The sequence below is a fragment of the Stegodyphus dumicola genome, chromosome 8, assembly GCF_044657685.1.
Source record: "Stegodyphus dumicola isolate Sdum_Otavi_A_Nest chromosome 8, ASM4465768v1".
NCBI classification, from domain to species: Eukaryota; Metazoa; Arthropoda; class Arachnida; order Araneae; family Eresidae; genus Stegodyphus; species Stegodyphus dumicola.
Genome location: NC_140775.1, coordinates 80,191,180 through 80,217,454, shown reverse-complemented (window position 1 = coordinate 80,217,454; position 26,275 = coordinate 80,191,180). Strand labels below are relative to the sequence as shown.

The window sequence follows — 26,275 nt, the reverse complement described above, 5'->3', positions numbered from 1 at the left end:
ATACTTCAATTTTTGTTAAAAAAATTAATACACTATTTTCAAAAATTGCTGAGATAATTATTGTCACATATGTTTTAATGTTATTAATATTCTATATAACGTATTTTAAAGTATTTGAATTTAGTAATATTTTAATTCTTTTAAATGTTGGTATAAGGTTTTTATTTCGATATTCAATTTAAGTAATATTTTAATCTAATTAAACGTTGGCACAATGTTTTTATAGCCGTGTTTTCATTCTCTTTTTCGATATATGAAAGCAATAATAACCTTACTTTAATATTTTATACTCATCGTAAACGTATTTATTCACACTTGCCTGATATCTTAAAAAATCTTAATTTTTTCAACAAAAAATTAAGCCATTGCTTTTAACGATATTTATTTATTTTTTTTTAAGTTTCGAATACTTTACTATGCGTAAAAACAGCGTTTTTCGATATGGCTGATGATTGTAAAAATCGCGCCAACGTAAATCGCTAAAAATCCGTGCAACCGTCTACCAAAGTAGCACCGTTTTATTATATTTCATCTTTTGTAAATCTTTAAGGAATGTCTGATTAACAGATTCAACGATTTCAAAACGAAGAGTGGCAACACTGTACCAAAAAAAAAAAAAAAAAACATTTTTATCTAAAGTGCGCGAGACTGCCTATGGGAATTTCTAAAGCTATGCTGATTTAAATATTTTGTGATTTTGCTATTAAATGGAGGTTTATGTGACGTAAGCGCTAAAAACGTGATATTAAATAAATAAAGTAAACACGCAAAACGTTAATAATAAAGAGACAAAAAAAAAAAAAAAAAAAAAAAAAAGGTTTTGTAAAGTGATCTTAACAAAGAAAACTGAGAACTAGGAAAAGAGTGAACAAATTGTAAAAATGTATGCCCTGCATCGGTAATTATATATATATGCTGCTATGCACCTTAAATTTTTTTTTGTTGTTGAACTGTATGCGGCTTAAGTACAATGAAAACGATACTTAACAGTAAAGCTAAAAAAAAAAAAAAAAAAAAAGTTAGGAGAAGTAAGTGCAAGAGCAGACTGCTACACTTTTGAGCTCAACGAGAGCGTAGAAAATGTTAAGAAGCACTTCTGGACGCCATTAAAATCAAAAACCTTTCAGATTTATTTTCTTAAGTGCAAATATTATCCAAGTTCTCTCCTCCGTATAGATATTCTCTGTTCTTTAATTTTTTTTTGAAAGACGTAGGTTATGTCAAAAATGCTTGAAATTTTTGTTTGCAACCATACATATTTTAAGTTAATGGTAAATTCAGTAATATTCTTTGTTATTCATCTTCATACAAATACAGAAATAATGTTTTTATATTTCATGAGATAATCTACTGTTCATATTGAACCAGATATAGCGAACTAAGCTTGAAGTTCGTTATCTCGGAATTCGACTGTATCATGAAATTTTATAAAAAGTCCATTGCTTAGGCATGTAAAATATTTTAATATTTTTACAGACTATATTATGCTTTAAAACGGAAAACTGAAAATTTTAATTTTTTTGCAAATCAGATTTTTGTAACCCTGCGAACGAGCCGTGTGGGATTTTAGCTTAAAAATGTAAGGGGAAATACTCTAACGAAAGGGAATTGCTATGAGTTGTACGGATTGGATAACACCTTCCTGACGTCATCCACTCACGCATCCAATCCTACCAGAAAAGAAGGTAAGGAGAAAATTTAACCGATAGGAAGCTGCAGAATTTTCTGATCCGAGCTCCAAACGTTCCGAATCAACAAGTGTTTACAGGAAAATCTTATCCGTTGCAATAAGTAAGCAATATTGAATATTATCTCATTTACTGTAAATCAGATACCAGATATATATATATATATATATATAATGCTAATTAATATATATATATATATATATATATGTATATATATCTTAATTAAAATGCCCTTGAACAAGTAAGTTATAATTTTTATATGCATAGGTTTTATGCAGAGTGACTGTTGAGTGATAGTTGTAATGCACGTAATAAGAGATGCATATTTAAATAGGAAATTTCAGTCTTAAAATAATAAAATAAACATTAGAAAAGAAATACTTTTCCTTTGAGAATTTAAAAACAAAATTAAGTTAATTATCTTTCTTTTCTCTTTTCATTTATTTCTGAAATTAGGATATACTTAGAAGTTTACAGACCAGTTAATTGTTTGTGCGCGAAAATAATCGTAAAAATATGTGCAATTTATGAAACGCTTCTTAATACATGTACATATAATTGGACAAAACTATTCCAGCATCAAACTGTAAAGAAGAAAAAGGTACCTTTAACTATTTTCACACAGCAATAAAATTTTCAAGATATAATTTTATTGCTTTGGGAATTTAAATAGCAATGTTCATCTATTTTAGAAAGTTCGCAAGTTTTCAGTATCTAGTTTTTCAGCTAATGTTCAATAAATTAGAGAATAATAAATCTAATTATTTTGTTATTTTTGAAATTCCTGTTATAAATTTTAGATTCTGTTTTATATTAAATAGTTGTAATACTTAATTTATATTAAATAGTTGTAATATTTAATTTATATTAAATAGTTGTTTAATAGTAATATAAATACTTATTTTGTTGTTGTTTTATATTAAATAGTTGTAGTATTAAATAATTTGTAATATTACAGAATATGAATTGTTTATAAACATAAATATCGATTTAAAAAGATACATAGTTTAATTTTGTTATGCTTTACTTGTTTTATATCGTTTTCATTTTCGATGTTATACATTCAAAAGTCTGATTTACACTCATAATAGCAGTTGTTTCTGTATCTGGCTAACCAGTACTGAAAGTCCATGTTTTTCTTCAGCTTTTCTTATGAAAAAATATGAGAATATGACTACTTTTTTTGTCATACAATTCTTGATTGCTATTCATGGCTTATCAATTATGGTCATTATTGATCAAGGCTATCTGAATAAAGAGAGAGGTGTCTTCACGGAAGACTTCTTAATAAAGATTGGCTTATATTTATGTTATACATGGGAAAAACAATGAAAATTTCCATCTCAACTAGGTGATTCGGTAAGATTTGGAATAGTTTAGGTAGATGTATTCGAAGCAATCAAAACAACATGTGTAACTGCTCGAAATCTATGTACTCTTTCATAGCTTTCAAGTCATACTTTCTTTTAGTTGTTGAATAAAATTGTACTCAACAGTATTTTTTAAAAAAGGGAACTTCCTGCATTTGTAGATATGGGATGGTTAATTGTCAAGGTCTGTACTGCACTGATTATATCCTTTTTATATGTTATGTTTATTGCAAAAGTTAACTTCGGATCTCCTTCGGATGAGACATCTTATACATATCCTAATGAAAATAACATATTGTTAAAAGTTTACATTTACATCGACAGGTTACATCGTTTTTGATTCTTAAGTATTGGCTTCCTTACTGATATAAGATAGTGATAATTTTAAAATTCTATAACATAATCCGTAATACTAATAAAGTGATAAAAGAATGTTATTACGAATGCAAGATGAATCGATTATTATGAAGGACTGAAAAACAATGTTACAGTTTAAAAGTAAAAAATAAAAAATTCATAAATAAAAGTCGGGAACAGGCGTCTGATTATTTCAGTCTCTTTGCTCCGAAATAAAGAGTTAATTCAAATGAAAATATTATGAAATCCAATAATAAAGTTTAATTTAGATTACATATAGCACTGATTTGGGATAGCTGACATTCTATTAAAAGCTAATAAACGTAATTCAAGAAAATTCTCATTTTCACAAAGTACCATAGCAACCAATTAACGACAATAATCATCTTTTCCTAATTTAGGAGTTAGAACATTTGAATCATATTTTTAATCTGAAAATTAAGTTATGCATGCTATAGTTTCAGAAAAGAGAAAATCGACAAGCTTGACAGCATAAAAAGGATTTTTTTAACAGAAAAAAGAAGGACTAGAGGTAGATAAGAGTTACGCTACTTGAAGAGCTACTATCTATCGCAATTAACAGGCTAAAAATATTCATAAATTACTTTTTCATGCTGATCCGAATACGGAACAGAGCTTCATTGTTTAACAGAATCTAGATAAAGAGGCAGCCAGATGTTGTAATTTGTATAACAAACTGAAAATATTGTATGTAAATTAAATGTCGTTATCTCTGTTTATTGTGAGCAGTGTAGGTTAATCAAAAATTAACAAATTAAACAGAAATTTAAGCAATTTAATTTTATAAAAATTTTCTATTTTATTCTCTAATAGAGCTTATATATTCAGGGTAATTCAAAACACTTGGCAAAACTTAGGGGTAACAGAACACACACAAACAAGCATTTCGAATCATGCAATACATGATCATAGCGCAACCAATAGAGTGAAGCAATAGAGGTTAGTAAAAATAAGAATGTCAGAGGAAAAACAAAATTGTAAAACAAATGTTTTTGAAGTTATTACAGAATCTGCTCAAAATTATAACTGCCAACACGAATATAGGTTTCACAGTTTCGATGGATTGATAGACAAATATAAATGGTACTTTTCAAATAGCGTCAGCGGTAATTGAAACCATGGCAAAAAGACCCTCATTGGATGGTGATATGACAGATAAGCCTTTTCATAATGGCCACACAGGTAAAAGTCGAGATAATAGAGAGCAGGGATCTCGCTACGTTAGCGCTGAAATGCAAAGTAAAATACTTTTGCCTTGAAAAATAGTGTTCTTGCTAGTAACTTGGGATATTCCCATCAAGGACTTGATGAAAATTTCGTTATCTTGTGTAGCCCTCCTGGAAAGCGATCTGAAGTGGAGATAGAAAAGAAAGGCACCTTGCCTTTGTGCTGTGTGACCGTGGGCCGCAAAGAATGGGTTTCTGGGCCTATCCTATTCACGAGCATAGTAGTAAGATGTCTCAGCACTTCAATTGCAATTTTGAAGCTCTTAGGCCGTCTCAGTCGGAATGAAAAGCGTGGAATGGAATTCCATTAGCTTGGCTAATGGAAAAACATTTAGACAGGGTTAAGTAGAATCACGTGAAGTATTGCATTGTCTCATCTTACCTTCATTTGGAAGATTTTACATTTCTTCTCTTTCGAAACGTTCTAGTGAAAGTGGCAGTTTTAATTTCTGATTCTGTGATTTCATTCACCTGCATTTCAATTATTTCCAAAATGTTTTGAAGGAGATTATAGGCTTTTACTCGATAATAAGTCCATAGCAGTTTGATGGGCAGAACCCTCAGCCGTATGAGCACAGGAGTTCTTTCTCGGGATGGGTTCTTGTATTTATAAGTGATGATGGTAAAAACGTTATCTATTGCTAGGACTGGGGTTTTATTCAAATTGAAATTTTGAAAAGAACTTGCAACCTTTGTAAGAAGCCATGAATGATGACGACTTGGATATAAGAGTTATTCAATAGATTGTCTTTGTTCGTATTTTCTGAAGTAGCTCAATTTACGCCTCAATAGGCTGGCCTAACCTGATCCTGAACTATGGGTTCCATTCGAACGTGTGAAAGAACACAAAGTTCATCACACATTATTGAATAGTACGTATATAGACCATATTGATTACTAACTACAGCATTGCCGGAAAAATGCGAAGAAACTCGATGATAATATTTACATAAGAACATTGTGCAATGAAACATAAGAAATTGAATTGAAAAGTCGCACTAAAACTTAGGGTAATAATAAAATTAGCATAATCGCGAAAACAAGTGTTTATAAGCCTAAAATGAGTTCATGATTGTTTGACCAGTGCTTATTTAGGTGTTTTTAGCTGACTAGGATTCTTCAACCTTAGCCAGTCAAAGATACTTTAATGGTCATCGAATCTTTTTCATAACTTAAAAACGAAACTTTCTATGAAACTGCCTCATATTCTTTGCTTTTCTTTAATTTTCATCATAGAGACGGTTGTGAAATGTTTGGTATATATCTCATCCAACTCTGCTTTTGTTGAGGGTCAATATATTTTAAGCATTCCACCGTACTGACCTTCTTAATTAAAATAAACTCAAAAGAAGCCCCGCCCAGAATCCTTCTCATATTTTCATATACATTGTATTCAACAATGTAGAGAGGAGGGCGAAAATGAATAGAATTTTATTTATCCCAATTATGCAATCTGTCGGCAACGGAACAAGCAGATGTAAATATCCTGATTAGTTAACGATAAGAGGGTTTATAAAGCTGATTTAAGCTTCTTTACACACACTAATTTCAGATTCATAACTTTGAAGCATGTCATGAAGAAGAGTCCAGTGACAAACAGTGATAACAAAAGAGACATGTTGAAGAGAAAGTACGATTTGTTTCAAGAAAAGTGGTTATCCATTTATTTTTTTCTTTGAGAACAAGAGTACGATAATTTTCTATATTTGCAATGACAGTATAGCTCTAATGAAACAAGATACAATCAAGAGGCATTACGATATTAAGAAAAGTGGGATATATTGCACATTGGAAAGGTATATTTGAAGAGATACAGTCAGTGAATTAAAATCGAAGCTAAAATGTCAGTAGTCTTTTTTTCTTCACGCTGATGTGTTCGTGTTAGCTACATGATAGCAGAAAAATTGCTAAAGGTGGAAAATTTTCATTGAAAGTTTGTAAAATAATGTCTTCAGTGTGCATTTGATGCCCAAAACTGGCTCAAGCTATTTCGAGCATTAGCTTCTCTGCTGTGACAGTAACGAGACGCGTAGTTCTGTTCAATAAGTTAAAATTCTAATTCAAGGACTTTTTGTTTTATTCCATAGCGATAGATGAATCAACGGATGCAACAAATACTTCACAAGCAGTCATTTGCATTCGCAGTGCTGATAGAAACTTTACGATTGTAGAGGAATTAGCCCGTGTCGTTGCACTTAAAGGTGCAATACAAGGATCAGATCTGCGTTTGAGTTTGACAAAAATCTCGGCTAAATATGAGTTATACTTAAACAATATATCTGCTATAATCAGAGATAATGCTCCTTCTGTGACCAGACAGGAAACATTATTAATACATAACATTACTCAAATATGATACGATGGCATGTGGGAAAAATACAATGATGACTTTTTTCTGTGTCATCCACCAAAATATTTGTGCAAGAAGTCCTTCTCAAGCTTTGAACATGTGATGACTATTGTTTTCATCCTGTACAATGGTCTTAATGGCAGGCAGATTCAACAGTTCTTGAGGGATTTGGAAGTTGATAATAAAGTTGTGTTTTACACAAAAGTACATTGGATGAGCCGAGGAAGAATGCTTCAGCTCCCGTTTTCCTTTGAAATTCAACAATTCATGAAATCTAAAGGAAAATCCATTTGTGAGCTTCATTATGAGAAATGGTTAAGCGACTTTGCATTTCTTGTCCATTTTATTGGTCATCTCAGTGATCGAAACTACAGCTTACTGGAAAAAGGTCTATTTGTCTGTAGAGATATTAAGTTATTCAGCAGCAAGAGATGTGAAAAATGAGCAAAAGCCCTTGCCGGGACTCAAACCACTGACCTATCGAATACGTGCTGACCACTACATTACGAAGGCATGCTAAGAAGGTGGGAGAAATACTTCATTTACTCACCCTTTTAAAGGGCAACTGGGATTTTAGAGACCCAGTCGCCAAATCCTGGTGGTTAAGAATCATCATTTCACCACCTTTTTTAGTTCGGGCGCCACTGTAGAGAAATTAGGTTGTTTGGAAGCAAGAGATGGGAAAAATGAGCAATGCCCTCGCCAGTACTCGAACCACGGACTTCTCGAATATCCGTCGAGCGTGCCGACCACTACACTACGAAGGCATGTTAAGAAGGTGGGAGAAATACCTTACATGTTCATAATCTTCATGATTCTGTGAAAGCTTTTCAGACAAAATCAATCCTATGGAAAAGTCAACTGCTAAATAAAAATTCCATTCACTTTCCAAAATTGATGTAATTACTGAATAAAACTACAACATGAAATTGGGAGGAATATCTCTAATGCATTTTAAATATAAGTTCGGAATTAAAAAGCAGATTTTTCGAATGAATGAGAATAAAATTTTCATGACAACGTTCTGTTAGCCATGGTCAGTAGAATTCGGAAATCATATTTGTCATATCCTTCTTTTTCTTGGGCGTGTAGATTCTGGATATATATTTAATTCCTACCGTAGACGTATCGTATTGTGTGCGTTGCATAAAAGAGCCATTTTAACGGCACAAAATTTTATTAACACACAAATAAAAATAATAAGTACAAACGATTAACACACAAGTATAACTTCGTATTTTGCATCTAAGCTGACATACAACACGTTTCCTTCGTTACTTCGCTACTCCTACTAACTACTCTTCTCTAGTAAGTCTCATGAGAGAGAGGCGTTGCAGGCCGTTCGGCTAAACTGCGCATGCGTGGTCATCACGTCATGACACCTCCCCTCGAAAAGATTTGATTGCGTCTTTCAATGACCTGTCAAATCCACATATATAAACATTTCTTGAAACAAAATAAAATAACATTCATGAAATTTTCGAACTTAATTAACCAATTCTTACCATTTTAAATTAAAATTACTTCAACATAAATTCAGTAATCCTATTCATTTAAAAGGATGTAACATTCAATTAACTTTTCAAACTTAAATCCTTCACATAATCATAATCATATAAGCAGTTATCATATAAACGAGACAATACAAATCAATCATTTAAAATTAAACATAATACTTTAGCAAACCCTAGCTAAATCTTTAAACACATTACCTAACGTTAGAAAAAAAAATTTAGCATTTTAACTAAAAAATAAATAAATAAATAAAAAAAAAAAAAAATCAAACTAAACAGTCAAAATGTCTTATAATTCATAGTTCATAACGTCAGTCATGCTTCACTCACTGGGAAATATAATCATGTCATTTTAAGTCACGTCATCAATAAACTCAGCATAGTCTTTTAGTCTGCACATGTTACCGTTATATTTTGTTGACACATAAACTACTGGATGCACATATTCACTTTCTGATTCAACGATTAGCTTTAGCTGTAAAAGCTTATCTATTTGACGATCAGCTTCATTTCTTAGAACTTCAGGTATTCGATACGGTTTCTGCTTTCCTGGCATACTTCCAGGTTTCAGTTTGATGCTGTGTTCTCTCACATTGGCGATTTTCGGAATACCAGTTCTTAGGTTCTTATGCCTTCTTAAAATTTCCATAAGTCCTTTCTTCTTATGCGGTTCAAGGTGTGTAAAATCACATTCCTCATTAGAATAGTGTTCTTTTGCTTGCAGTGGAACAATTCTTGGAACGTTTTCAACTTCGCCGAAATCAATATCTGTATCATATATCACACCGACATTATTCACAGCGGTATTGAACTCTCGTATCTTGTTTGCGTGAACGTGCTTCGATGAATTGTCAGGCATTTGTACTATGTAACTATAATCAGTATGCTTTTTGATGATCGTAGCAGGTCCCGTCCATCTGGCATAAACTTTGTTTTGGCTATCAGGGATTAAAACTATGACCCTGTCACCTTCCTTGAATTCTTTATGACGAATCTTTCGGTTACGGTAGAATGCATAAGCTTGTTGCTTTCCAACATCTGTAAGTCCTGCGTATTCAGCAGCTTTTTCCGATTTCGTCTTCAAATCATTCAGATAATCGGTAACTGAACTTAACTGTCCATGAGGAACAGGAGTTTCATTAATCCATGACGTTTTCAAAATAGACAACGGGCCATTAGGACGTCTTCCATAAAGCATTTGGAACGGACTAACACCAGTCGTAGCATTAGGAACTTCTCGGTAAGCCCAAAGTAAATACGGTAGATGTTTCTCCCAATCTTTCGAATGTTCTCTAACGGTATGATGTATCATTCCCTTTAAAACAGCATTAAATCTTTCTACCAGGCCATTTGAACTTGGATGATAAGGAGTCGAGAACCTTGGGGACGATCCGATCCTTTTCAAAAACTCTTGGGTCAACGAAGCAGTAAAATTAGTTCCTTGATCTGAAGCAACAATTTGAGGAATTCCTGTGCGTGAAAAGATTTGCAATCAATGCATCGCATGTTGCTTTGGTATGCAAATTCTTCAATGGCACCGCTTTGGGCAACCTTGTACATTGATCAACAGCACACAGAACATATTTGTAACCTCTACAGCTTGGCTCTACAGGTCCTAGGTTATCCACATTAATTACCTGGAATGGTTCTTTAGGACGTGTTACTGGTGTAATCGGAACTTCATCAAAGGGACGCTTTTTCGCTTGAAGTTGACAAGAAGTACAAGCACTGCAGTATTCATTTACATCTTTCTTGATTTCCGGCTAATAGAACGAATATCTCAAACGTTCGGCTGTCTTCTTGGTTCGCAGGTGGCTTCCCCATAAGCTAGAATGAGCTAAGTCCAAAATTTGTTTTCTTCTTTCTTTAGGAACGACTAACTGGTAAACTCTTTCTCCTAGAACTTTATGATACAAAAAGTTGTCAATAACAATAAAGTTATTACTTCCGTTCTTAACATTTTGCCAGCATGTTTTTAAAGATGGGTCATTCATTTGTTGCACTCGAAACAGTTCTGAATCCGAAACACATTGATCGCGTCCCGTGCTACCTTTGGAATCATCCTTACCTGTATCTTCATATACAAGCGCACAACATTCTATTATCTTCTTAACAGTTTCATTACATTTTTCATTAATTAGGTTTTCCCTATCATGGTTAAGTATTTCGTCAAAATTTTCAGTTTCATGAAAAGGCATTTCACCGAAACTATCAGTAGCAAAGTTTACATTTTTACATTCAAAATTAAACTTTCTTTTATCATCTCCCCTTAACTCATTAAGAGCACTTAACGACAAGAGTAAATCATTACATAACTTATCCACCATTGAACATGTTATAAAAATAGGTGACATAAATTTATCATTTTCAGAATATATTACTAAAGGTAGGTTAATGAGAGGAGCTTTTAAAGCTTGCCCGAAAGCTGACGTGAGGATAACACTTCCATGTGGCGTACGGTATTTTTCTGGTACAATGTCGGCCTTGACAACGGTTAATTGCGTGCCTGTATCTGCTACTGCATTAATTAATTTACCATCACATATAAGTTTAACGGTTGGCAAGTCATCTATTAATTCTTTAAGTTCTCGATTCGCAGCAAAATATTTAGAAGAAATCTTTGCAGTTACGGCGTTAAAATTATTCTTAATTTCTTCTTTAGCAACCCTTTCCTTATCTTCATGCAACAATATATTATGATACTTAGAATTACATTTTGAACATTTTAATTGAGAAGGGCAATTTTTTATTCTACAATTCCTTTCGAAACAAAGACACCGATTAGAAGCCCTTAAACTCTTTTTCCTTTCTTCCGGAGACATAACGCATTTTTCTGAAGCATGATTTTTGCTTTCGCAAAATAAGCAAGGGAAAGTTCGAACAACTGCAATTTTGCTTACGTTAGGGGAATAGCTGGCGTCAAATTTGTTGGCGTTGAATGAATTCCGAGTGTGGAAGTTGTTTCCCTTTTCATTTGGTTGTGAATGCCTTCCAAGAGAATTAGCGTGACTCTTAGAATAAAATAAATTTAATGAAGTTCGTTCGCGACTTTCAATTTCCCGTTTTAGAAATTTCATGAGGTTGTCGACATTAAAAGTTTCCTCATCTGCGTTTTGACGAGCAAAATCAAGCGTTATATCCTGAGGTATGCATTTCATTAACAAAGGGTATAGCAACTTTCCATACGATTCGGTCTTGACCCCTATCGAGTTTAGTGACCTTACTTGTACGTTGCAGGTATCATATAATTCCCTCAAAGAATTAATGTCATTAGAACTTCCGACAGGCCGTAAATTTAAAAGTTTATGCATGTAAGAATTAATAAGGAGATCTTTTCGACCATACCTCTCTTTGAGAATTTTAAAAGCTTCGTCGTAGTTTTCTGGAGATAAAGAAAAGCCTTCTATTGTTTTTAAAGCTGCACCGCCTAACAGGCTAAGCAAATAATTAAACTTATCTACTTTAGATAGTTTTTCGTTTTGATTTATTGCCGTGTCAAAAGAATTGTAAAATGTCTGCCACATTTCAGCATTCCCATAAAATTTATCAATCATAATCTTTGGCAATTTAACATTATAATCAGAACTTTTAGCGACACCAGAAATAGATAAATTGTTACCATCATTAGAAGAACCATTAGAAACTAGCGAATTATTGCTATTTCTTTTTTCTTTCAATAATTTTGTGCCTCTAAAGCTCCATTTCGCAATTTTTTCTTCGTATTCCAAGGCACTTTCGATTTCGGTTTCAATGTCATTAACATCAGTCAAAGTTTTAATTTTTTCGTCTAACGCTTTCAAAGAAATAGTTTTTACTTTTAAACTTTCCAGTGACTCTTCAAGGTCTTCAAGGTTACCGGCTGCAATTAATGATTCAATAGCATTTGTTACTTTAGTAATGGCTGAACGAATAACTTTCCGTTCTTTCTTAGCTTTCGTAGGCTCTTCAGCCATTTTTGTAACCTTGAATTCCACTTTACCACAAAATAAATTGAACAAATTTCTTACCTTTCTGAAGACTCACTTACGCATTTATCCGTGAACTTTGCAGAATGATATATCCCACTTCTGACACCACTGTCATATCCTTCTTTTTCTTGGGCGTGTAGATTCTGGATATATATTTAATTCCTACCGTAGACGTATCGTATTGTGTGCGTTGCATAAAAGAGCCATTTTAACGGCACAAAATTTTATTAACACACAAATAAAAATAATAAGTACAAACGATTAACACACAAGTATAACTTCGTATTTTGCATCTAAGCTGACATACAACACGTTTCCTTCGTTACTTCGCTACTCCTACTAACTACTCTTCTCTAGTAAGTCTCATGAGAGAGAGGCGTTGCAGGCCGTTCGGCTAAACTGCTCATGCGTGGTCATCACGTCATGACAATCTTGAAATTCAATTAGAATTTATAGATTTTCAGTGTGACTCTGTAGATAAATGCAAGTGTCTTTAAAATGCTACGTTAATTGATTTTTATTCGAAATACGTGTCCGAAGACAAATATCCAAAGAATACGTAAACAAACATTGTTTATGTCTTCTATCTTTTGCAATGCTTAACATATGTGAATAGTTGTTTAGTCAAATGCAGAGCACAATATCAAAAACAAAAAGAAGAACAAGTCTGAGATATGCGCAGTTGGTGCATACTTTACATATTGCAACAACACAGATTTCACCCAACACCGAAGCTTTAATAAAGCAAAAATAATACCAAGCTTCCCATTAAAACGGAAGTGACTTCTATCCCGCCAGTAATGTGAGTATTTTATTGTCAATGGATTTTGCAATATGATTATGTATTGAATATTAAAATATCTTCATTCTCTTTCATAATTAAAAAAGTATACTAATTGGACTTTCATAGAACTTTATGCTTTGAGCAAATAGTGGATATTATAAATATCAGTAACCCAACTCTCACCTTAAATTATTAAATCTTTCTCTCTTTCTCCTTCATAAATTTTCTACCTACGCTACATATTTAACAGACGTGTGGCGAGCAGATTCTATGAATTTACTGCTGTGGCCCTCCGGTTTGAAACGATGAAAATCCCTAATCTAGACGACAATAAGTGTTCATCTTGCTATAAAGTTTCGCCCAAGAAGTTTTGAATTACTCTACATTTTGAAATTTACTATAATTAATGAATGGACTGTGATTGTCATATTGTTTATTATACTCGATTCGTGTAATTTCGCTTAGTACGAATTTCGCATGGTGGATTCATTAATGTCCTTAAGCAAAAGTTTCTTCTTTTGTATCGTAATGATAAAGTAACAGAGATGAAGAAGCAAAACGAAAATAAAAAATGGCAATAGTCAGTTTTGTTAAACAATTACACTGTAAAGGAGAAAGTTTAGAGTCAGAAGACAGTATAGTGCACGTTTCGGTGTTTTACGTTGGTACTTAAATATTTATAGATTTACCTTGTGAAAAATATTGCTTTAAGAAAGAATACATAAAAATACAGAAGGCTTCTTTAACGTAAATAGCATTTGAGTGTCAAAAAAGATTTTTTTCGGGGGGGGGAAAGCATCAAATGAATCTGGAATTGGCTTTATACAGTTCTGTGCTGTATTGAATAATAAATTGCACAGAGTTACTTAGACATTCATAACAATCATTGAATTATTAAACGTTAACGCTGATTATAATTTACGTGAAAAATTTAATTTGATTTATTAAAATTTTGTGACATGGTGTCAATGATTCTGAAATTTCGACTTTCTTAAGAGACAACTGAGAAAACGCTTTTTCTAAGTGTCATTAAGGTCATATACGCTACGATGCACTTTCCATTAACAAAATCGTGTTAACCGCAACAGATGTTCTTCGTGTATTGTAAAGAAATATAAGAGTATGGAAGTAATTAAGGAAGAACATCTTCGTTCACTTTAATTTATATTAGGCAAATTAAATAAGCTTCTGTTCACTTTATTATTATTATTATTGCGAATTAGTTAGTATCGAGTTGGTGTTATTGCTGAATTTGAAAGCAAGAAAAAGGCGTATGATGCAATCATAAGGAAGAATTTGGATTAAAAAATTAAATATTAATTCGAATAACGTTAGAATATAGAACGATTACCGAAAGGATGCCTTCAGCTATGCACATACAGAACGATTAATAATCGTTAACACTAAACCTAAAGACGCTATTCAGTGGCTCTTAAAACATGCTCAGACTTGCGAATGATTATGTTTTACGTACTCTCACCGATATAAAATAAAACATTTCCGGAATTTGACTTCAATTCTGAGCGATCACTGAAGAAAAAGTAGTGAAAACATCACCTGAAAAATCAGAAGTATTAAATTTCAGCTCAAGTGTGCAGCATGACGGAAGAACGCAACAGACGAAAGAAGAAAACCCCCTCCTCAGTTACCAATAGCGCTGGAGAACATAGCGATAATTCAGAAGAGAATGGACAATATGGCATTAATTTATTAATTAACTTGTGGAATGTTAACTGTTTATAATGGCGCATAACATAAAAACAAACACAATTAAAACCGAAAGATGTTATTAGATTAAAAAAACATGTATTTTATAGCTTCTAGAAATGTTTTAACTGACAGTGTCTGCTATAAGTCCCAACGAGTAACATTTAAGAAGTCTAAAGATTGGCGAGTTATCGCCATTTTTATTTAATATGAAACACGACAAAACTCAAAGCAAAATCTAAAGCAGAGCTGCACTGTACTCTATTCAGGATAATATAATTATATATATTGTTAAGAAACGTCCAGGCGCGCTGAGATAGCTTCCCCGCAAAGCAGTTTTAGGGTTGCCATAAAAAAGCAAAATAAGGCAAGGTTGCATATTTGGCGAGAAATCTCCCATTTGGCGAAATTTGGCGACAAAATCGGCGATATGCCATGGACGGATGGAGAACCTTCTGGAACGAATTCTTACCGGTTTAGCCTAGAATGTTCTCGAACACAAGCCGAAAGCTATATAAATCCTGCTGGACCGCAGTCAGTTAGTGAGTGTCTCGCCTAGCGAGCTGATAGAGAGTGTGTCTCGTCAGAGTGCAAATTAGTTAGTATCGAGTTGGTGTTTTGTCTAACGAGTCAATCCCTGCGGAGTCGATCGAGTTGACAGCCGGGCAGCGAGTGCCGAGTGGGTCGTCGAGTGCACCGAAAGAGTCTCGTAGTGTATCGCAGTTAGTGCATCGACGAGAGAGCATGTTGAGCTATGGGAACGACTGAACCGAAGATTCGGAAGCTGTGCTCTGTGTGTCGTCGAGTGCATCGGGAGTTGTAGTGTGGAGAGTCTCGAGAGTAAGTGGAGTTCCGAGAACGACCAAGCAGAGTATGAAGCTGTACTCTAGTGCTTTGCCGTGAAGCTGTCTCCACCCTGATAGCCTGATAACCTGGAGGCTGTGTCGCTGATCGTGTCAGCGTGTTTATAGTAGTTCATCGACGAGTGTACAAACGTGTTTTGGAGCTGTCCTGAGAATACTGGCCAATAAAGTGTGTTTCGATACATCATCAAGTGTCGTCGTTATTCACTCCAATTCCTCACGAACCCCGTACGAACGTGAAGGTAGAAAATAACGTAATAACTGGTATAAAAAAACGCAACAATATTAAGATTATTTATAAGTATTAACAAACTCAACAGTGCGACATTTCGTCGAGTAACAGTTATAGCGTCAGGCTGCTAATGTACGATTGGTGATGGGATTACAATCCAAAACAACTAGTGAAAGTTATACAAAACTTTTGAGTCGGACGGAAAAAACCAACTAGTATTCTAATACTTTAACAATTCGGACGCTCTAACCTTGTGCTTTGTGGGGGACTACTTGCAACAAGCGGCAATGCCACGGAGAAAATTCTATTGGTCTAGCGGTTTTACATTCTAGTTTTAATTTACGCCGCTTGCCGTGCAATTTGAGTAAACTCTGGTCTCAACAAGTAGCATGACAAGGCAAGGTAAAAAGGAAAGAAATTAGCATAAAGCTAAGAGTTAGTAAAACGTAAATCATAAATATTGCAGCTTCGTCATACTTCAGCCTTATTTAATTAATACCGACATTTTTTATCAGCTTTCAGAACCAGCTTCTGTCATAAGAAATTTTGATCAAAAGAAAGAAATTTTAGTTTGCCTTGAACTTGAATTCGAGAGGGAACTATATTAAACTTTTTAATGCCATAAAAGCACTAAACACTTGTTTTAATTTTAAACTAACTAAATTTCCAAAATATAAGAATGGAATGACATGCACTATTTAAAGGGAGAGAGAACTTCATCAGAGATTTTTAAAAGGAAACTAATTCGTATCACTTTGCACACGACAAAAACTTCTAAGTAGCTAGCAGCCCGTTAGCTGAGAATGGAATCCGGGTTTGAGCTACCAGCGTTCAATGATCTAACAGTTCGTCCTCTGGCGGGCTTGTAAAATACAGAAATGATGATGTATCTAACTTGTACCAAACAGACACAGGGTTTGAGAAATAAAATGTAACTAATTTTAGTTCTGGAATAAAATAATATTATACAAAGAAGAAAATGCGTATCTTAATTGCCTCAAGAAATATCATTCGCTAAACTAATTAAAGTAAATTGAAATTCAAGTAATTTATACACCAGATATGGCTGTTAGCAAGCAGTTTTGTGTTTGAAACTGCCACAAATTTAAAAAAAATCAGAAATTATTAAAAAAGAATTAGAAAATATTTAACACAAAGTAACTAAAGAAGTGTTTCTGATGATGTCTGTAGGTCTTATAGTAATTAAGTTAACAGCAATCCAGAATGCATAACAACGTCAAAAATAGCCACTGTTGTTTTTGGCGATGTCAGGTCTTAGAAATCGTAATTAAACTGATGTAACTTAACTTTAACAAACGAATAAAATTTTTCATACATTATTTGGTGGGATTGAGAGTAAAAAGAAAATGTTTAATAGATATCAAGTGAAATTTTCTATTCTAAATAAAAATTACATGAATAATTTAAAATATTAAACTGAACTAATTTGCTCCAATGGTACGAAAGTATATGTTTATCTTTTAATCCATAAAAGAAATTGAAAATTTACTGATCAAATAAGTAATATGCTATCAAAAGTTTGAATTAAAATTTATTTATTTCTCGACTGGAATTTGAATACTTTCAAAATACTGTTGTATATATCTGTAAATACCTTTTATTGCATTTTTGTATTAATTAATTAATTAATTTTCTATTTGTGGTCATATTTATATTTTATATGTGTATTTATTTCTAATATGGAGTTGCTGATTTTTTTTTATCTGAGAATGGGAACATTCATAATGTAAAAATAACTAAGTGGAACCCGAGATACGCTCTTCACGCGACAGATCTTTCTGAATTTTCTGGAAGCACATGATTTACATAAACACGGCTAAGAAAGCTCGTTATTGTTCTATCCTCCTACACCCTCTTAGAACTTTATCACAAGTTCTTCACCATTAAAGCAAATGTGTACTCTCTTTTATGCAGATTAAAAGTCTAAAATAAACTTCTGTAATAAACAGCGTAAAAGAGGCTCATACCTCTGTCCTTCCATTAATCCCACTCCATTCCAGTTGTTGTTCCTTACTGACAGCCAAACTCTTCTTCAGAAGCAAGGTGCTGTTTCATTATTTCCAATTTCGCACGCTGCTGTCATTCGCTTAAGAAATTCCGTTAGACATCTGGCAAGAGTGGAAAATTACATTTCGTTGCGAACCAGAAAAACCTCTGAAGAACGATATCTGGACCTCTTTGTACGTTGGTACACAGAAATTAATATCTTGGTAAAAATGCAAAAATCTTCTGCCATTACCTTCTGAAAGGGAAATTAAAATAAACTTGTGCCTGATTGACCCGGCAGCTTATTTGATGTACCATTTGCTTGGGAAAACAAGACTACCTACACTGGAATGATCTACACACGGCAAATTGTAATTCTTGCCATGTGTAGAAATATTTATCGGTTTTTAGGATGAAGAAGGAAAAATAATGACAACTGAGAAAAAGAGATGTGATCAAATCAAGTTAGCATTGTTAATATTTTTTTTAATCCAACGGCGGGCATTTGTTTATTCAGCACTGGCCAATCCTAAGGCCAGACGTGGTGGCTCTTTTATTGTGGAGGCACCAAATAGGAGACTAACGTTCTGTTGCCTCCTATGAAGGGATGGACTGTTACAAGCATGCCTTCTCCAAGACTCGAATCCTAGCCCTTAACAGTGGACTTCCTTAACAACGCAGTGAGCTCCCTTAAAAACTATACTGTCTGGACGGCGCATTGGTAATATTAAAACGAAAACTGATAGAAATAAAATATTTTGAAAGTAGAAGATGTTCTACAAGGACCGAATGTAAGCGAAAATTTACTGTCAGTACCAAAAACTGTAGAACATGATTTAAAAATAATTTTCAGTAAAACTAAAGCAGATGTTATCAGTAAATAGGAAAACATTCTGTATATAGCTAACAGAAATGGAAACAAATCTGAAGTTGAAGTAAATATCATAGAAGCTAAAGATGAAAGCTAAAGGTAGAAATGAAGAAGCATTCAATTAGTCATTGAATTAGAAAATGTGAAAATTCCCCAAAACTATTGTCAGCTGTGCACATTGGGTGAAATAAGCCTAATAAAATTCTTATAAATGTGTAAAATCTAAAGCATATGGATTTAGTTGGATCAATCAAGTCAATAGAGGGAAGTTATTATTTTTCATGAGTTACAGTTACAGTAACTTCATTTTGTGATTAAAGTTGAGAAGAGGGAAACTTCAGAATTCGTAATAAAACTTATCCTTCAAAGACAAAAAGTAAAGAAACTAAAACGACTTCGCAGTGATAATTTCATTGAATTAAGACTAAAAGAACATCTAAAAGCAGAAAGGAATTTTTTGGAAAAATGGAGAAAAAATTAAACATGATCTTTCAAAGACTTCAACGCTCCGGGGTAATGAAAAAGGTGAACGCTTTTAACGCGCTATTAATGAAACTGTAGAACTATTGTTAATTTATGCAGAACTACGAACAAAATTTTGAAGTGTTAAAGTAGCTGCACGTACGAATAATAGGAGCCACATAAATGACAAAAAGTTAACATCGTATGAAGTATACATAGGGCACCATATTACTTATCTTAAACGATTTGGATGTGAAACCTACGTTCATGTAAGACAAGAAAAAGGTAGAAAGATGGATCTAAAAGCTCAAAAAGGAATTATGGTAAGTTGCAGCATGAAAAGGAAAACGCACAAAGCTTATATTCCTGAACTAAATAAAATTTAAGAAGTGAGAAACGTAAAATTTAGTGAGCATAAACTCGGATCAGCCTTACTGAAAATTTCAGTAAAAATCAAATATTAGAAGAATTTATTATTTTATACTAGGTACAACCTAATGAGAGAGAAAACAGTTCAAAACTAACCGACAATGATTAGAGAAATGATGATTACTTTATAAGGTATTTCTCCCACCACCTTGGTATGCATTCGTGGTGTGGTGGTTTGCACGCTCAGCACGTAATTGAGAGGTCTGCGGTTCGATTCCCGGCAAAGGCGTTGCTAATTTTTCATCTCTCTTGCTTCCAAAGAAATACCTTATGTCTCTAAAGTGGCGCATGAACTAAAAGGGTGGTGGATGATGAATCTCTACACCCAGGACTTGGCGATTAGGTCCCCTAAAAACCGTAGTCGCCTTTTAAAAGGGGGAGTATATAAGGTATTTCTCCCAACTTCTTAACATGCCTTCGTGGTGTAGTGGTCAGCAAACTCAGTGCGTAATTGAGAGGTCCGTTGTTCGATACCCGGCGAAGTCGTTGCTAATTTTTCATCTCTTCTGCTTCCAAAAACACCTGATGTCGCTAAAACGTGTCTATGGAATAAAACGATACAGCAGATTGGAAATCTGAGGAAATTTTTCCATCAAACCTAGGTGATACGATGAAACCAGTTCATTGGACATGCCAGTTATAGAGTTCCATCAAGTAATTAAAGAGCCTGGAAATGGTATTCATGAAACCTCTGTACAGAAGAGAGCAATGAGAGCCACAAAGCCACCAGAAATATGAAAAGATTATGTAATATACAATACAAATGAAGAACTCCTAAGATATATGATGAAGCTTCATCTGCTTGAAGTCAATTTTGGCTGCATGCAATGATAGAAGAACCAAGTTTAATAGAAGAAAGGGAGAATTAGTTGACCGACTTATGGATAAGAAACTTATTAAAAGCCATTGGATAATCTTTTGACAAAGTAAGATTTGTAATAAACGGATTTAACCAAATGAAAGGGATTGCCAGTGAATAGGCTTAACATAGTAATGACACTTGCAACCTTTAGAATAGTGCTATTAACTGTAATTTACAAAAACTACAAAATAAGACTTTTATGCAAAAAAATGCATATTTAAATGGACACTTGGATAAACCAATTTACATGGAACAACCACGTGGATTTACGTTGCATCCCAAAAAAGTACATCTGATGAATAAAAATATATATGTGTTACCATAATTGGAAAGATGCCGATATGAAGAATTATGCAAACTTAAGAAAGAGAATTTAACAAAATTAAAATCCGATCCATGCTTTTACATTTATAAAAATGAGCTTAACTATCTTATCGTAGCACTGTATATAGATAAGTTCATTGTTATTGTAAATTAAAAGTCTGAAAAAGGCGATGTCATTTCTCAGCGTCCGCTGAAAACGTCGCGGAGAAAACAACGTAAGGCGAAAGCGTCGTAGTACAAAATATCGTGGGAGAAAAGAAAGCAAAGAGAAAACACTGCAGCTCTAAAACATTGTGGTACAAAATATCGAGGTTGAAAATAAAACAGTTCAAAAACTTGACAGTTTAAAAACATCGTCTTCGAAAACATCGTAGTAAAAATTAAAGTACCTACAAGTCATCGCATGACGATAACATCGCACACGTGCGTTTTTCAGGATTTAAAAGTTGTAAGTACATTTTCGCATAATGATTTGGGAGCCGAAGAAGAAAGAGGGATATTTTTACTTCTATATTTCATATTTTTGAGACCAACCTCTCTTCGGAGTAGGCGCTGGCAACCATGTAATAAGAACAAGACAATAACAACATATTTTTGAGTGAACTAATAAATTTTTGCTGAAAATGTAAGAAAGAAACTTAAATATTGAAAATGAGTAGAAAATTAATGCAACTTGTAGCACATAATACAATTTTTTAATTTACATAGTTAATTAACAAAGGTTATTGATAAATAATTCTTTTTTTAATAAAGTTTTACTGATAATTTTTCATGAAAAATAACGGTCTAAAAATGTTTAGAAAAAAGAAGACAAATAACTGCACTCTAAATACTACCTAGTTAACTATCAAAATATTTTCTTTCACGTTTGTTAATCTCTTATTTTTTTAGTGAAATTTATATATTGTTTCGTTTCCTTTTATTCTTGAAGTGTCGTTAACATTTTCACCATATTCCTTCTTTCGCTCCAAAATCATTATGCCAAAATACGGTTACAATGTTTAAAACCTGAAAATCGCGTATGTGCGATGTTATCGTCATGCGATGATTTACAGGAACTTTATCTTTTATCAGGATATTTTCGACAACGATATTTTTGAACTGCGAAGTTTTTGAACCGTTCAATTTTTGACCACGATATTTTGTACCATGACGTTTTAGAACTGCGATGTTTTCTCTTTGCTTTCTTTTCTCTGACGATGTTTTGTACCATGACGTTTTAGAATTGCGATGTTTTCTCTTTGCTTTCTTTTGTTTCACGATGTTTTGTACCTCGACATTTCCGCCTAGCGTTGTTTTTCACGCGATGTTTTCTGCTATAACCCATTTCTGAACTTTCTAAATCATTTATGTCATGAGATGGTTTGGTTTGTTTGGTTTATTTAATTATGTCAAAGCACACTAGGGCTATCTGCCTAAAGGGAGAGATGCCTTCGTGGAGATTTTCTAAGGGAAACTGGCTCGTATACACGTTACACATAGGGAAAACCACGAAAACGCCCATGCAGCCAGTCCGTTCGCGGGATTCGAACCACAGACCGAACTACCAGTGTTCAGCGACTTTACCGCTCGGCTGCTGGTGGGCTCTTTATGTCATGAGAAGTCACTAAAAGATACACACTTTTAGGAACTAATATGATACAAGAATCTGGAAAACTTTAGGTTTATTGATGTATTTAGCAACAGGCACAAGGCCAGACTTAGCTTTGGCTATTAGTAATTTGTCCAAATGTAATAAAGATCATAGAGAAAAACACTGAAAACAGGGAAGATGCTAATTAGGCCTATGAAAGGAAGACAAAATATATGTTTAGTATATACTTCCGACAAGGGAAAATTAAATGCTACTTTAGATTAAAGCTGGTGTACTACTGAAGATGGAGAATCATTTGGAAGTTATTTTATCAAATTAAGTAAACATTTCATAAATTAGAAATGTAACAAATAAAGAATATTTGCTCTGTCTACAAACGAAACTGATCTTTTGGCATTCTGCGAATGTGCATGTTAAATTAAGTGACACTTCAATTGATTTGAAGAATTAGGACAAGATAATCTGGTTGAGAAACTAAAACTGACTGTTGTATAATATATGGGATAGAAAACCCAAAACAAAATAGTAGTTCAAGGCACATTAACCAAAAATATTCCTTTCTAAGAGATGAATATGAAATGAAGCATACCATTTTTCAGTTTGAGTATTCTATAAACCAAGAAGTGAATATTTTAACAAAATATTTACCTAGTCTGAAACTGAATGATGAACTTTTAAAATAGGCACATAAGTGAGTAATTAAAATTAAGTCTTTTAATACAAATAAGGGTAGGAATTGATTGTAGTTTTTATAAAATAATAATTTTAATTCCTAATATTTGGCAATTTTAAAATTTCTCTTGATTATAAAAGACTGAGATAATACGTCTCACATCTGTAGAGAATGTTATGATTCTGGAGAATATGGTAGTACTTGCCATGATAAAACAAATAAATTTTTATGCACTAATTTTTAATTCTTCTTTTGAAGTAGATGTTGCTTAGGAAATATAACTTTTAGAAATCCTCAACAGTATTTTCTTAATATCCTGCAAAGAAATGCATGTCGCTTCATCTCTTCATATTAGAAAACTTTTTCTAAATTCATATTTTATATTTTTATTATGTAGAAACTTTTAGCAAACATTTCTATCTTCAATTTGTCTATAGCCCTTGAATATGATTTTTCGATTTTAATATCAAGTACCTCATTCAATGTTTGCTGGACCAGAATTAAACGTTTTATGTTTCACTTTTTATTACGAATACAAACTGTAGGTACCGAAGGAATGTATTAACATGTAGATTTCGTAAATTACGAAATCGGTACCTTAAAAATGCTCAGATATAAATCTACTTAAAAGATTTTTGTAATTGAATGTACATATCTACGGTCGACGGTAGCGAAAGATAACGGGAAAGGAATTTTACGGACACGATTTATATATATTTGAACAGTTGAAAAATTCTTTTACACTTGACATCATATTTTTTATGTAGACATAGATTAATCTGGCGCTATGCTTCTTTCATTAATGAATTTTCACATTTTTGAAGCAAGCAAAAAAGCAGCTACAATAAGCTGGCAGGACACAGGAGGAAATGCATTTTTTCCAAATGAATGTGTAGGGGTTATTATTATTTTATTTAACCTGCTATTTACAATTTCAGCTTTTATTGTCACTTCTGTCAGTGGTAGTCGAGCTTGACAAGCGCGACTCGTGCGTTTATGTTCAAGTTCCGATTTGATAAAAGGTTTATTTTTAAACCTTCTTAAGATTTGCAGTTCTTTTCAGACACAGCGATAATTGAATCCAAGTCTGTTAGGAGTTTAGTCTTAGTTTATGCTACCAAAGAACATCAAACCCCATAAATGTTTGGTTAAAACTAATTCAGTTATAGATTAAGCTTCATTTTGATTAGTTTTTGGATTTCATGTCGCAAAATTTATTATTGACTGAAGTGTATTGGATTTCATGTCGCAAAATTTATTATTTAAGTGCCTGCGAAATTAGAGTTATGAAAGAATGAGCTAAGAAGGATTAATTTTGAAATGACGCAGTTTAGAAAGATTTATTATAAACCATTACTATTTTTTAGTAGAAAGAGAAAACAACTAAGTGTAAAAGGAGGTTAACGAGTTAAAGGGCTACTGTTAATTAAAATTAGCATTTTATTTTACCTATTTCTCAGTCCCTAACTCTCCATTTTAAATTCACTGTTACACCTTTCTGGCCTGAAAATAGTAACTGCTTATAACAAATCTCTGTAAGTTGGGTCATTTTCAAATTAATCTATGTCATATGATCTTATATAACATTCCTAATAGAGGTATATTTACATAAAAGCTTTAGCCATTACTGGGTAAAGCTTCGGATGATTGGAAGTTGAAACTAAGATGTTGAAATTGGATGATTCGAATTTGAAACTAAGATTGAGTACCGTAACGTTTTGACTTATCTTCCTGGTTTTCTTTTGAATATGTTATATTCCTGGTCGTGCTTGCTTCCCTTTATGATATTGTTTCCTTTAAGGTTGTTAGTCAGACGGAATTTTCAAGATCAAGAATCAGATGGATATCGAATGTGTAAAAGCACACCTCCTGTCTTGAATTTGATTCCTATCAGCAAAATCACAACAGTGATCGGAATACAAAATAAAAATATTTTGCTTTAAAAATGTCTCCTGTAGTATTTAATTAATAGCTAAACTTTAATTTAAAATATTTATTTGCTTTTCCATCTCAAAAATCTGTGTTAAGGTTATTTTATTATCATTTTTTGTGAAACGTATGATATACATAAATTGAAAATATGTGTTTTGAAGCTAGCCTTCTTTTCATTGAAAAAAAAAAAAAAAACTTTCGAAATTCAGGAGATTTCCTAATACGAGTATGTGAGGCCATTTTATGTTCAGAACAATGCAATATATTTATGAATAGTTTGAAATTTGAACAGGCTTAAAAATCGATAATAATATGTCTTGGAAGAGAGGTTTGCGGGAATTGCGCTGTAGAATATAGACTAATTATTATTATCATTACTACATCCAAACATTAGGGATTCCTTTTCAAATATCCCATATACTATTAAATCCAATAACAATGCATTGATTATTCTTTGCTTGTCATCATTAAGTCCGATTGAAATAGCAGCTTTACTGTAGATGATAGGCTTGGATCTATAAAAGATTATCATCCTTTCCCGTTCAAATAATGGCTAATGTTCATTAATTTAAGATGGGATTTTAGTATTTCATAACAAAATGAATAGTTTATTCAAGCATGTTTGAATGCTGAGCTCACTGGATTATACAGAAACACAGCTCTTAAAAGTATAATACGCAACTCCTTTCAGACATTTGTAATAGCAGAAATGCTGACTTAGTGCTCGTTAAAGCATTAAATGATCTCAAACATAACGATTCCTCTTTTCAGTGCTTTCTAAAGCACGTGAAATGATTAAAGTTTCATAGTTCTAGGAAATACGGCTATCTCTGTCTTGACGTACGGTTAGTAATGTTATTTATTATGAGTTAGAGATTTGGGATTAAATGATTTAGTAGTTAGGTACTCCATTATATACAATTCCATTATATATAAATAATGGAACTGTATTGAAATAGGTTTCAGTAATTTAGCCTAAGTTTTGATAAATAAAACTACAAAGAAATATAATTTGCCGACTAAAGGTTTTGAGGTATTGAA

The 26,275-nt window shown here is 33.0% G+C and overlaps 1 protein-coding gene across 1 annotated transcript in view; it reads left to right on the top strand.

Annotated features, from left to right (window-relative positions):
- Window positions 1–1,689: 1,689 nt before the first annotated feature.
- Window positions 1,690–26,275, top strand: part of LOC118180334 (uncharacterized) — a 104,432-nt gene continuing 79,846 nt past the window's right edge. The window contains exon 1 of the mRNA XM_085822949.1: window positions 1,690–1,791. The gene's annotated coding sequence lies outside the window, so the exon portion shown is untranslated. The remainder of the gene's footprint in view (window positions 1,792–26,275) is intronic.